The sequence below is a fragment of the Perca fluviatilis genome, chromosome 7 (assembly GCF_010015445.1).
Source record: "Perca fluviatilis chromosome 7, GENO_Pfluv_1.0, whole genome shotgun sequence".
NCBI lineage: Eukaryota > Metazoa > Chordata > Actinopteri > Perciformes > Percidae > Perca > Perca fluviatilis.
The window spans coordinates 40,672,167-40,685,362 of record NC_053118.1 but is presented as its reverse complement, the minus strand read 5'-3'; the positions used below and the strand labels follow the sequence as shown (position 1 = coordinate 40,685,362).

At 40.2% G+C, this 13,196-nt stretch overlaps 1 pseudogene; it reads left to right on the top strand.

Annotated features, from left to right (window-relative positions):
* The first annotated feature begins 4,586 nt into the window (after nucleotides 1–4,586).
* LOC120562502 lies at nucleotides 4,587–11,893 on the top strand (annotated as a pseudogene).
* The last annotated feature ends 1,303 nt before the right edge of the window (nucleotides 11,894–13,196 follow it).

Here is a 13,196-nt window from a genome sequence, read left to right as displayed (position 1 = left end):
CTTACAAAGCTCTAAATGGTCAAGCACCATCATACCTAGAAGAGCTCTTAGTACCTTATTGTCCCACTAGGGCACTGCGCTCCCGGAATGCAGAACTACTCGTGGTTCCTAGAGTCTCTGGAAGTAGAATGGGGGCCAGGGCCTTCAGCTATCAGGCTCCGCTTCTGTGGAACCAGCTCCCAGTCTGGGTTCGAGGGGCAGACACCGGCACCACATTTAAGAGTAAACGAAAACCCTCCTCTTTGATAAAGCTTATAGTTAGGGAGTGAGGAGTTGCAGCGTCCACCTAACCCGGCCCACCTGCTTCTCCTCGTAGTCATCAGTTTTATATACTGTATAATTAATAATATAGCAAGAGTAGAGAGAGGCAAGCCAGTACAGCCCGATCCGGTTGGGGAGAGTTCTAGCCCGACCAGGCACCTCTCTTTAACCTGCCTCTCTTAGTTATGCTATTACAATTCTAGACTGCAGGGGAGGCTGTTTTCTTCCTATGACACACTGAGCTGCTCTCTCATCACTACTTGTTACTTTTGTATGCATCCGGTCCCAGAATTGCTTGTTACTAATCTAGCTCTGGGGGAGTTTACTCCCCGAGTCTTATGTTTCTTCTTCGCAGAGCTATGCTCTGCGATTCTCAACAATTCCGGCCGTCCTGCTGCGTCCTGCTGCATCCGCCCGCATCCACCCATGCTCTGCGCGCCACCCGCTACATCCCGCAACACCCTGCTGTGATGTTCCTATGCACAGAGTAGTCTGGATCCGGTATAGGGGACTGCACTACTCAGTATGACACGATTTGCCCTGCTATGACATGAACTTCCAGGATAACCTTCGAAGTCACTGTGACCTTTAATGTGACTATTATTGGCACTGTTCATCACACCCCCAACAGGCCCGTCAGACACCGCCTACCAAGAGTCTGGGTCTGCCGAGGTTTCTTCCTAAAAGGGAGTTTTTCCTTGCCACTGTCGCGATAGCCACTGCTAATGCTTGCTCTTGATGGAATTACTGTAATTGTTGGGGTTTTGGAAATAATAGAGTGTGGTCTAGACCTACTCTATCTGTAAAGTGTCTCTAAATAACTTTTGTTATGATTTGATACTATAAATAAAATTGAATTGAATTGAAATTACATGAACTGCTGCTGTGTAGACTGGAGTTAGAGTCTGGTCTACATGAACTACTGCTGTGCAGACTGTAGTTAGAGTCTGGTCCACATGAACTGCTGCTGTGTAGACTGGAGTTAGAGTCTGGTCTACGTAAACTACTGCTGTGCAGACTGTAGTTAGAGTCTGGTCCACATGAACTGATGCTGTGTAGACTGGAGTTAGAGTCTGGTCTACATGAACTGCTGCTGTGCAGACTGTAGTTAGAGTCTGGTCTACATGAACTGCTGCTGTGTAGACTTTAAGTTAGAGTCTGGTCCACATGAACTGCTGATGGGGTCTAAGAGACAGGTAGATGGCTTAGCTGAGGATATCTTTATCATTAATTGTTGAAGGTCTATCGGATAAAAGCAGTCTAAGTATATGTCTGAATATTCGTTCTTTCTAGCGGTCCTGCGTTTAAAGGTGAACCGTTAGAAGTTGAGGACAAAAGGTGATGAATTTTATCTCTAATTGTTGTAATTTTATCATTTAAGAAGCTCATGAATTCATCACTACTCAGAGCTAGAGGAATAGATGGCTCAGTAGAGCTATGACTGTCTGTCAGCCTGGCTACAGTGCTGAAAAGAAACCTTGGGTTGTTCTTGTTTTCTTCTATTAGTGAAGAGTAATAGTCTGATCTGGCCTTTCTTAGGGCCTTCCTATAGGTTTTGAGACTTTCTTGGCAATCCAAACGAGATTCTTCCAGTTTGGTGGAACACCACTTACTTTCGAGGTTTCGCAAGATTTGTTTTAATTTGTGAGTTTGGGAGTTATACCAAGGTGCTAGTTTCCTTTGCTTCATCATCTTCTTTTTGAGGGGAGCAACAGAGTCTAAGGTCGTCCGTAGGCAGGTCGTAGCACCGTCTACAAATGTTCAATTTGAGAGGGACTGAGGTTAACATACAGGTCCTCTGTTATGTTAAGGCACGACATAGAGTCAAATGCTGTTGGAATCTCTTCCTTAAATTTAGGTCATAGATAGGCATCTAGTTTAGAAGATTTTATCTAATTTAATATAGTCAGGTAGTAAGAATTCGAAAGTAATTAAAAAATGATCTGATAATACCGAATTTTGCGGAAATATTATTAAATCCTCAATTTCAATACCATATGCCAGCACAAGGTCGAGGGTGTGGTTAAAACAGTGCGTCGCCTTTTGAAACCGATTGAATCCAGTAATGAGTTGAAAGCAGTACTAAGGCTGTCATTGTCAACGTCCACATGGATATTAAAATCACCTACAATAAGTACTTTGTCTGATTTAAGAACTAAACATGATAAAAACTCTGAGAATTCAGATAAAAATTCAGAATACGGACCTGGAGCCCTGTAAATAACAACGAATATAATTGGCTGTAATGTTTTCCATTTTGGATGTTGAAGATTAAGAATAAGACGAGTTATAATTTAGTTTAGGTATAAGATTAATTAACAGGCTTGAATCAAAGATGGCTGCAACTCCCCCTCCTCGGCCTGAGCCTCTAGGAATTTGAGTATTAATATGGCTGGGAGGAGTGGCTTCATTTAGACTAACATATTCTTCATGGCCCAGCCAGGTTTCAGTAAGACAAAATAAATCAATTTTATTATCTGATATCAAATCGTTTACCAATACTGCTTTAGAAGACAGAGATCTAATATTTAATAGTCCACATCTAATTTTCCTATTTTGTTCTATTGCAGTAGTTTTAATTCCAATTAGGTTGTTAAGTATAGCTCATTCTTTTGTTTACCTTTGATTTAACCGATCTGAGCCGGGGACAGACACCGTGCTTATTAGACTATGAGTGGGCGACTGCTCCAACGGAAGCACAGAGGGGCGCGTAGTACTGCACCTCTGATTACTAATATCAAACTTGGGTTGTCATGGTTTATGTCTGATAAACTCGTTCAGATTTTTTGATATGAGAGCGGCTCCGTCCCAGGTGGGATGAATGCCGTCTCTCTCAATCAGACCAGGCTTTCCCCAGAACGCCCTCCAGTTATTCACATAGCCCACATCATTAGCTGGGCACCACCCCGACAACCAGCGGTGGAAGGATGACGTACGGCGTTACATTTCATCACTGGTCAGGTTTGGCAGGGGTCCAGAGAAAACTACTGAGTCCGACATTGTCTTTGGCGTATGCACAAAGTGACTCAACATTCATTTTAGTGATCTCCGACTACGACCATTACCCCCTACGTGAAGTATGATCTTACTGTATTTACGGTTCTTTTGCTGCGCAGCTTTAGACTAAAATTTAACTGGGCCCCACAAAAACCCTCTTTGTCCAAGAGGGATTTTAGGTTTTTCTGTCATCAACTGCTGCTGTGTAGACTGGAGTTAGAGTCTGGTCCACATGAACTGCTGCTGTGTAGACTGGAGTTAGAGTCTGGTCTACATGAACTGCTGCTGTGTAGACTGGAGTTAGAGTCTGGTCCACATGAACTGCTGCTGTGTAGACTGGAGTTAGAGTCTGGTCTACATGAACTGCTGCTGTGTAGACTGGAGTTAGAGTCTGGTCTGTCACATGAACTGCTGCTGTGTAGACTGTAGTTAGAGTCTGGTCCACATGAACTGCTGCTGTGTAGACTGGAGTTAGAGTCTGGTCTACATTAACTGCTGCTGTGTAGACTGCAGTTACCTGCTGCGCCTAAGCGATAAAGTGGGCGTGTATTATAATATATTATAATATGTTATCTTATGCTGACTCTATGAGAGATAATGTGGGCGGTATTATAATATGATATTATAATATTTTACAGTATAAAGATGGAGGAGTTCTCAGACTTTTCTATCTCTCTCTCCTGTCATTCAGGTAAATATACTTTTGATTTTCTGTCTTTGAGACATTAAAACTTCTCTGATTGGTTTAGATTCTGTTTCAGCTGACAGAATCTAACTTTTACCAAGCTGTAGATGCTTTTTTAAATGATTTTGCCTCTTTATTTCTGTTTCATTGTTTTGCTTTTCAAAGTTTTTGGAGCTTTTTACCATATTTCTGTGGTGTTTATTTGGTGAATTTCTTTTTTTAGACATTTTGGCATTTTTTTAGATGTTTCTTTTCTTGTTTTTAGGGCAAATGTCTCTCTTTTTCTCAGTTCTTGCAGCTTGACTGTGTTTTTTGAAGAACTTTAAAGTTAAATGTGGTTTTAAAACTTGAGGCGCATTTTTCAAACGTCACAGCAGACTTTCTTGTCACTTTTTCTGTAGTTGTTGAAGATTTTTTATGAGCTTTTTGAATAGCCTTGAAGTTAGATGTGGTTTTAAAACTCAAGGCACGTTATTCCAAAATTTTTGATGTTTCTGTTGTTTTTCTGCTATTTTGTCACTTTTATTCTGTAGTTGTTGCATCTTTTGTCCGTCCCATTCTAAAGAAGTTAACTGTGATGTAACCTGTCTGTTATGATCCCATATGACCAGCACATGTTTGGGTTTTCTGTATAATCTTAGTAATGAAGTGTGTTTTCATGTGATATTCCAGGTATCTCTCCTGCTGCTGACTCTAGAACTCATCTCTCTCCTGTCATTCAGGTAAATATACTTTAGATTATGATTCTCTCTTTAACACATTTAAACTCTGTATGTTTATATCTGCAATCATTCAGAACTTATTCTGGCTGCATCAGGACTTTATTCAATTCAATTCAATTTTATTTATAGTATCAATTCATAACAAGAGTTATCTCGAGACACTTTACAGATAGAGTAGGTCTAGACCACACTCTATAATTTACAAAGCCCCAACAATTCGAATAATTCCCCCAAGAGCAAGCAGTGCTTTTCTTCAGAAATATTTAGAATTAATTAATTATCCTGTGTGCAGTTATTCTGCGCTGTAGAAACTCCTGATGTCACTTAACAAGTTCTTACATCATCAGACAGTCAGGAGACATTTATAAAACTAAAGACATATATATGATAAAATAAAAAAAAATTAAAATAAAAAAAAAAAAAAAAAAAATTTTTTTTAAAAAAATATATAAAGAGATGTTAGATATGTCAGAGTGAAGTCTCTAACAGCTTTTATATGATAATATAAAGAGATGTTAGATATGTCAGAGTAAAGTCTCTAACAGCTTTTATATGATAATATAAAGAGATGGTAGATATGTCAGAGTAAAGTCTCTAACAGCTTTTATATGATAATATAAAGAGATGGTAGATATGTCAGAGTAAAGTCTCTAACAGCTTTTATATGATACTAGCTACTAGATATTAAATTTCCTTCAGAAAATGCGTGTGAATGCTGAATAGCTAAATTGCTAAAGTGTCAAAGTGTTAAAAGTGCTAAAGTGTCTGTGATCCCACCCTAACCTCCCCTCACCTTTGGCAGCTATATAGGACACTGGGACAAAGGCAGCAGACATCAACCCAACTGAGCTCACAGAGAGGGACATCACCATCCAAGGAGGGCTACATCCTCTTACAAGGTGAGGATGACATCCACGGCAGATCGACTGGCCCGTCAGCAGGGCAGGGAACAAGGCATTGGCACAAACAAGAAAGCAGTGAAGTTCCTGCAGCAGGATTATGAGACTCTGCGCCAGCTGTGTTTGAAGAGTGGACTCCTGTTTGAGGACAAGTGCTTCCCAGCTGAGCCCACATCACTGGGCCACAAGGATCTGGGACCAGGCTCAGAAGAAACCAAGGGGGTTGTTTGGAAAAGGCCAACGGTAGGAAGCAAAAACACACAGCAATGAAAACTAACCAAACATAAGAGGAATACTGTTTTTTAAATGATCCTATGGTTGATGAGCTTGTCACTGACTTGACATTAATTATTGTATTTCTGTCATTTACTGAATTGCGAATATTTAATCTTTTAAACTAAGACTTTGGAAAACAGCAGAAGTAAAAAACATATATTAAAAAAACGTAGCTGTACCTCGTTACTTCAGATCAGAACACTTGGAAGCCACAGAAGTTTAAACGTAAGCCCCATACTGTATTACTATTCACCATAGTAATAATCTCTGGGAGAGAATTTACCTAAATGTGTTGAATCATGTGTTTGTAAATTATTTTCATAGGGGTATTCTTTACTTTCAACGCAGTCATCAGATCTAAATCATTGAACTGTATTTCCTCCTATTGTCTCAGTAGTGTGATACCGGACAATCCAAGGAAAGATTTCTCAAAACTGCTCTCAAATGTTCAACTGTCTGTGATTGTTTGGTTCTCTATATAGGAGCTGTGCCCAAACCCAAAGTTCATTGTTGATGGAGCCACAAGGACGGACATTTGCCAAGGAGAGCTGGGTAAGTGAGGGGACAGAATGAAGGGATGGATGGATGGATGGATGGATGGATGGATGGATGGATGGATGGATGGATGGATTGATGGATAGATGGTGGATGGATGGATGAATGATGGGGTGTTTTGGATTTTGTGGGGGAACCACAAACATCCCTGGTCTATACCCCTCCACCCATTCTCCTATTAAGCCTGTGTGGTTTGTGGGCACATGCTGTTTGCAGCATCTGCTGAACTGCGGTGAATGCCACATATTGCTCAATCTCAGAACATGTCTCTGATTTTACTGTGTAGGGGACTGCTGGCTTCTGGCTGCAATAGCCAGTCTGACTCTAGACCAGCAGATCCTGGCTCGCGTGGTGCCCCAGGAACAGAGTTTTACTGAAGGTTACGCCGGGATATTTCACTTCCAGGTCAGACAAATGCCCTTCTTATCTGGCTTCTAACTTTTTTCCTGCCATGTGCAACCATAAAATGATGGCTCATGGTAATAGGTTAAAAACAAAAAAATGAAATAGTGTAATTTTTATGAGTAATAAAAGTATTTGACGTTGAGTTTACTGATGAGAATATTTTCTTCTCAGATCTGGCAGTTTGGTGAGTGGGTTGATGTGGTGATCGATGACCGTTTACCCACAAGAGAAGGAAAGCTGCTGTTCGTTCAATCAAAGGAGAACTTAGAGTTTTGAGCGCGCTGCTGGAAAGCGCACGCCAAGTATGGATCGTTGTTTTTTGCTTCATCCAAACGTTAACCCAGTGAACATGTACAATATATAGTTGGTAAATCTGGTCACATCCCTCTGTGTCTGACAGGTTGTATGGCAGTTATGAGGCCCTGTCAGGAGGATACACTATTGAGGGTTTTGAGGGTTTTACAGGAGGGATTGCAGAAGAATACACCTTAGAAGAAGCTCCACCGAAGCTCTTCCAAATCATGCAGAAGGCCCTGAGCCTGGGTTCACTTCTTGGTTGCTTTATTAAAGTAGGTCTTATTTTCATAGTAATTTGCTTATTTTCATTCAGATCTGCATGTTTACAACAAGCCAACACACCAACAGAAGTAAAGTACTCATTTCATCAGATTAAAGTGTTGTTCTTGGTGTTTTCAGACCACCAGTGCTGATGAGAGAAAGAAACTACCAGATGTCAATCTTGACATAAGACATGCATACTCAGTCACTGGTGCAGAGGAGGTATATGATTATCTAAACTGTCAACATTATGCTGTTGTTTTTCAACTGCATGCAAAATGACATTGCCTGCTGTTCTCTCCCAGGTTGATATCCAAGGTAAGCCGGTTCAGCTGGTTCGCATGAGGAACCCATGGGGTCCCAAGGAGTGGAATGGGCCTTGGAGTGATAAGTAAATAATTACATTCTTGATCTATTAACCATCAGCTACCATTAGTTATTTCCAGGATTATCCTAAAAGCATGATTTTTTTGTTTTAAATCACAATTAGTTCCAGTGAATGGGACCATGTCAGTGAAGATGAGAAATCAAAGTTGAACCATGATCCTGATGATGGAGAATTCTGGTAAATCTATTGGCTTTAACTTTTCATTTACATAAAAATAAATGTAAATTTTACATATTTTCACCATCACCAAATTAACTATTTGGGCTCAGATTAGGAAAAGTGGACACAATGTTCTTTGTTGAGAAATGTGTTTCTCTCCTCAGGATGTCCTATTCAGACTTCATCAAGCAGTTCACCAGGCTGGAGATCTGTAACTTGACCCCAGACACGCTCCTGAGTGATAAAAGTGGGCCACTGGAACCACTACCAGTATGAAGGGACGTGGAGGAAGGGCTCTAGTGCAGGGGCGCACGAGAGTTCTCAGGTAACAGAGAAACCATATGTATGTCTGAGCAAGAACTTCTGTTACAATTCATATAAAGAATTACACTTTTGTCTGTTCCAGCCACATTCTCGTCCAACCCTCAGTTTGTGGTGTGCCTGGAGGATGTGGATGATGATCCCCTGGATGGGAAGGATGGATGTACCATTCTGGTTGGGCTCATGCAAAAGGATATGCGACAGCAGAAGAGGCTCGGTGCGACCTTGAGCGACTGCAAACTTCTAATTGGCTTTGCCATTTATAAGGTACCTCAGAATAATTTGATGTTTCATTATCATGAAATCAGAGCTCAATATTTGACTGATTTAAAAACAATACTTCTTCTGTCTGTTTCCTTTTACAGGTCCCAGATCAGGTCTGTATTTGAACCATTATATCCCTTACTTTCTATGAAATTTGAAATGCAACATAGACATCACAAGTGTCACGAGTATTGCTTGATTACATTGTGATTTTCTGGGTGGCTCTTTGATGTTTCATTTATAAAAGCCCTTTTCTCCTGTTACTCTTCAGTACAAAGGCAAAACAATGTTCACCTGGGTCCAGATGTCCTGCTGGAACAGAGCCCTGTGGCCGAGATCATCTCCTCCACCAGCACGCGGAGTGTGCAACCGTTTAATCTTCCTCCAGGAGAATATGTCATTGTTCCCTCGACCTTCCAGCCTGACAACGATGGCAGCTTCCTTCTCAGGGTGTTCTCTGAGAAACCCGGCTGCAGCCAGGTATTGTGTTACAGTAACATAGAGACTGATTGATGTCTGCAGGCTGATGTAGACCTCAGGGCTTTGCTGTAATACAGCCATCTAGTGGACAAAGCTCAGAGACCAGCTCCTTCTCTGGTCACAGAAAAGTCTTCAATTCACTGTCAAAACTTACTGTTGTTAATGTTATTTTCTTGTACGCCAACAGAGTTTGTTCAAGCTATGCATTTCTATTTTTTTCAGTCCACTGGAGGATGACTTTGACTTTCAAATAGAGGAGGTAAGAACATCCACAGAATGATTTAGCTGCTCTTGCATTGGTTAGACATTCTTTTCTTTTCACTTTAGTACTTAGATTAAATGAAATAGCATGTCACATTCAATTTGAAATGATTATTGCTTAATGTTTAACATATGTTGTGCTAAATTTAACAATATTTAAAATATGAATCAAATTTGAAGAGCCAGTGCTTCTCCTATTTGACATGAGTAACATACTGTCTCCATCCATCACAGCAGGATCTATCCGAGAGTGATGTGGATCCTCATTTCAAGGAGCTCTTCAAGCAGACTGATGGCAATGTATGTCAACATGAAAGCTATTGGATAAAAGAAATGTATCAACAGCTCTAAACCTGGATTACAAACCAGTCAGAAATAACTTATAATGTGCATTTTTCAAACAGGACATGGAGGTATCGGCCTTTGAACTGGTTGAAATTTTGAACAAAGTTGTCTCTCAGCGTGAGTAAATTTAATCTCTTACATACATGAACAAGTAATATTTTTATTTTCATTGACTTACTGTTAGAGTTAGAGCTAGCTATGTTGTGTCACTTTCTTGCAGGGTCTGATATCAAGACAGAATCCTTCAGCCTGGAGACAGGTCGCCTTATTGTCAGTCTGCTAGATGTATCCTCTTTAAGCTTACTCTTTAATTCTTTTTCATTTTTTCATTTTTGCTTTGACTGTGATGACCCACCCTTTTTCTTGCTCTTTTATTAATTGTATTATCATGTTATTTTAGTGCCTGTTTCTCTGATTGCTTGTTTAATGGATTGAGTACTTTATTGCTGATTTTGTAAGGTGTTTAGAAAGGTGCCTATAAATAAAATGCATTATTATTATTATTATTAAGAAATGAATAAATTCTCCACCCACAGTTGATGTTTTGAAACTGTACTTTAAAAATGTTGGGATGTGGGTGCATTATAATATACTATGTGGAATTAAGATATGTGAACAATTAATTTAATTCATCATGCAGGATGAGCTTTTTATAAATCTTAACATTCCTCAGAAAGATGAAAGTGGCAAATTGGGGCTGACAGAATTCAACTTGCTTTGGAGCAAAATCCAGAAATACCTGGTAAGTTGTCATTGATGCAGTGTATGAATATGAAATGAGTTTTGGTTGTCATACCTGGTTGTATCCTGGGTCAGCGCAGCGATCTTCAAGAAACATGACACAGACAGCTCTGGCACCATGAACTCCCACGAGATGAGGATCCGCCACTGAAGCAGGTAACTAACATTATCACCTGAGGAATCTCATCCACTAAAGTTATGGCAGTCTGGCCATCAATGTTCGAAAAAACTTCTTTATTTACATTATGTATCATAACCTTACTGCTTTGCTGCAACATTTTCTCTGCAAGTTTACATTTTATAGCTTGAAATTCAGGGATAACATTTGCTTTCCTAATAAGAATCAACATCAGTTATTTAAATATGTTGCCTGCATATTTTAATTATTTTTGAACAGAGTATGCCACTATAGTTTACACACACATATATACCAAGTTATGAGACACATATTCAAAAATATGACATGCTTATAAAAATGGAAAAATACAGCTTTCTAAATACAGCACTTTACCTATGATGCTTATTTTTCTGGGTTGTATTTAACAACTGAGCCCCACAGGCACCTCTGTCTGTGTGTGGTGTGTGTGTGTGTGTTGTGTGTGTGTGTGTGTGTGTGTGTGTGTGTGTGTGTGTGTGTGTGTTTTTGTGTGTGTTTGTGTGGTTTGTGTGTGTGTGTGTGTGTGAGTGTGTGTGTGTGGTGTTGGGGTGTGTGTGTGTGTGTGTGTGTGTGTGTGTGTGTGTGTGTGTGTGTGTGTGGGTGTGGGTGTGTGTGTGCATGTGTGTGTGTGGGGGTGTGTGTGTGTGTGTGTGTGTGTGTGTGTGTGTGTGTGTGTGTGTGTGGGGTGTGTGTGTGTGTGTGTGTGTGTGTGTGTGTGTGTGTGTGTGTGTGTGTGTGTGTGTGTGGGGGTGTGTGTGTGTGTGTGTGTGTGTGTGTGTGTGTGTGTGTGTGTGTGTGTGTGTGTGTGTGTGTGTGTGTGTGTGTGTGTGTGTGGTTCCTGACAGACTGGATAAGCCAGTTAGAGGACTCCCTCCCTGCACATAGATTTAATTCATGTATACTGACCACAGGAACAAATAAGAGTGGGCCAGGCTGTGTAACTCTACCATTAGCACCCTGCTATTATCCAACACCTTTGAGAACATCATGCTAACTGATGGCTATTGTTCTTCCCCAGGTTTCCAGGTCAACAGTGCTGTGCTGCAGGCCATTGTCAGCCGTTATTCCGATGCTCAGTATGCCATAGACTTTGACTGTTTTGTGGGTTGTCTCATTAAACTGGAAATGCTCTTCAGTAAGTGTCCAGAAAACACAACTTTATCCATTCAGTATATCTAATATTGATTTGTAGACTCTGAGAGCGGTGGCATGTTGACATTACCAGAACCTTTTTTTCTGTCTCTCTACCAGAAATGTTTAAGACTCTGGAGAGAGCTGACACAGGGAAGATTGAGCTGGATATGCAACAGGTGTGTAAGATGATAACAAAAGCTCTTCTGGTTGAGAAAGCTTGCTGTATAATGTTGTTTCCTCTTTCAGTGGCTGTGCCTGGCCATCTTCTGATCTGGAGACAAGACAAAAGTGATATGTGACGCTGGAGGATTAACAATACATGCATTGAATTCACCCAAAAATCACATTTATGTTTTACAAACTAAGTGTACTCACAAGCACTCTATAAGTTCCAAATGCTTGAAAATGGCTAAAATGTGTTTATTTGAATCATGTTTGCTGAACACATACATGGGGATATGTTGTATCACTCACAAGTATTATTCCTTTTTTAAATCTTTTTGGTATGCAGCGGGAACATTTCTGTCTTATTAGTTGGTGTTTTGGCTCTTTTAGCTGTTGAAAAACTTCTGTGTAATGAAAGAGAATAAAGAAACTATCAAACTATGGCCTCTGGACTATCAGACTATAATTTATAAAACCTTGCAGAGATCAGACACATATGGTTAACATAGTCAGAGGTGAAATAGTTATCACTGTTTATCATTGTTGGGGAGAGATTATCAGTGTTGGGGAACGTTACTTTAAAAAGTAATTAGTTATAGTTACTACCTACTTGTTCCAAAAGTAACTGAGTTAGTAACTGAATTACTCTATAATAAAAGTAACTTCGTTACCAGGGAATGTAACTATTGCGTTACTGTTTATTAAAAAAAGTTGCTATATGTCAAAGAATTTTGATTTTTTTTAGCAGTTTTCACAAGTCAGTTGAAACTAGTAGAACAGACAGGTGCTTGTAAACATTTCGATATTTATTGCACGTCGACAGACAGCAGGAGGTTTATCCTGCACTTCAAGTATTATCTTTGTAAGAAAAGTAAACAGTTACACCATATAAAGTGCATTTAACTCTCGCAAATTAAATCAAACTCTCTCAACCTGAGACAACTGGTCAAGCAAACAACCTGTACTTCCAAGGGTTTTGTTCACAACAAAAGTAAACTTTGCTCCGAGTCCTTCTTTGCTAGTGGATGGCGAGCTATCATCGTTGGTGGAGGTATCGGTGTTTTGGCCACTAGCTTTGTAGTTCGTGTGGTCGGTTGTGAGATGCTTCATAAATTAGAGTTGCTTAGCGAATGGACGACAAGGTCTTTGCTCCTGGACATAACGCATTACACTATTATGTCACACGTTCTTGCCTTTGACCACAATTAATTTGAAGTAGTGCTTATATCTCCCCACCTAAGCGCAATCTTTCATCGGATTGCTGCTGACTTCGTCATCTCTGCTGCTGCGTCCGAATCTCTGTTTAGCTGTTGTGTGTGTGTGTGTGTGTTTGTGTGTGTGTGTGTGTTTTGTGTGTTTGTGTGTGTGTGTTTTGTGTGTGTTTGGGTGTGTTTGTGTGTGTGTGTTTGTGTGTATGGCGCGT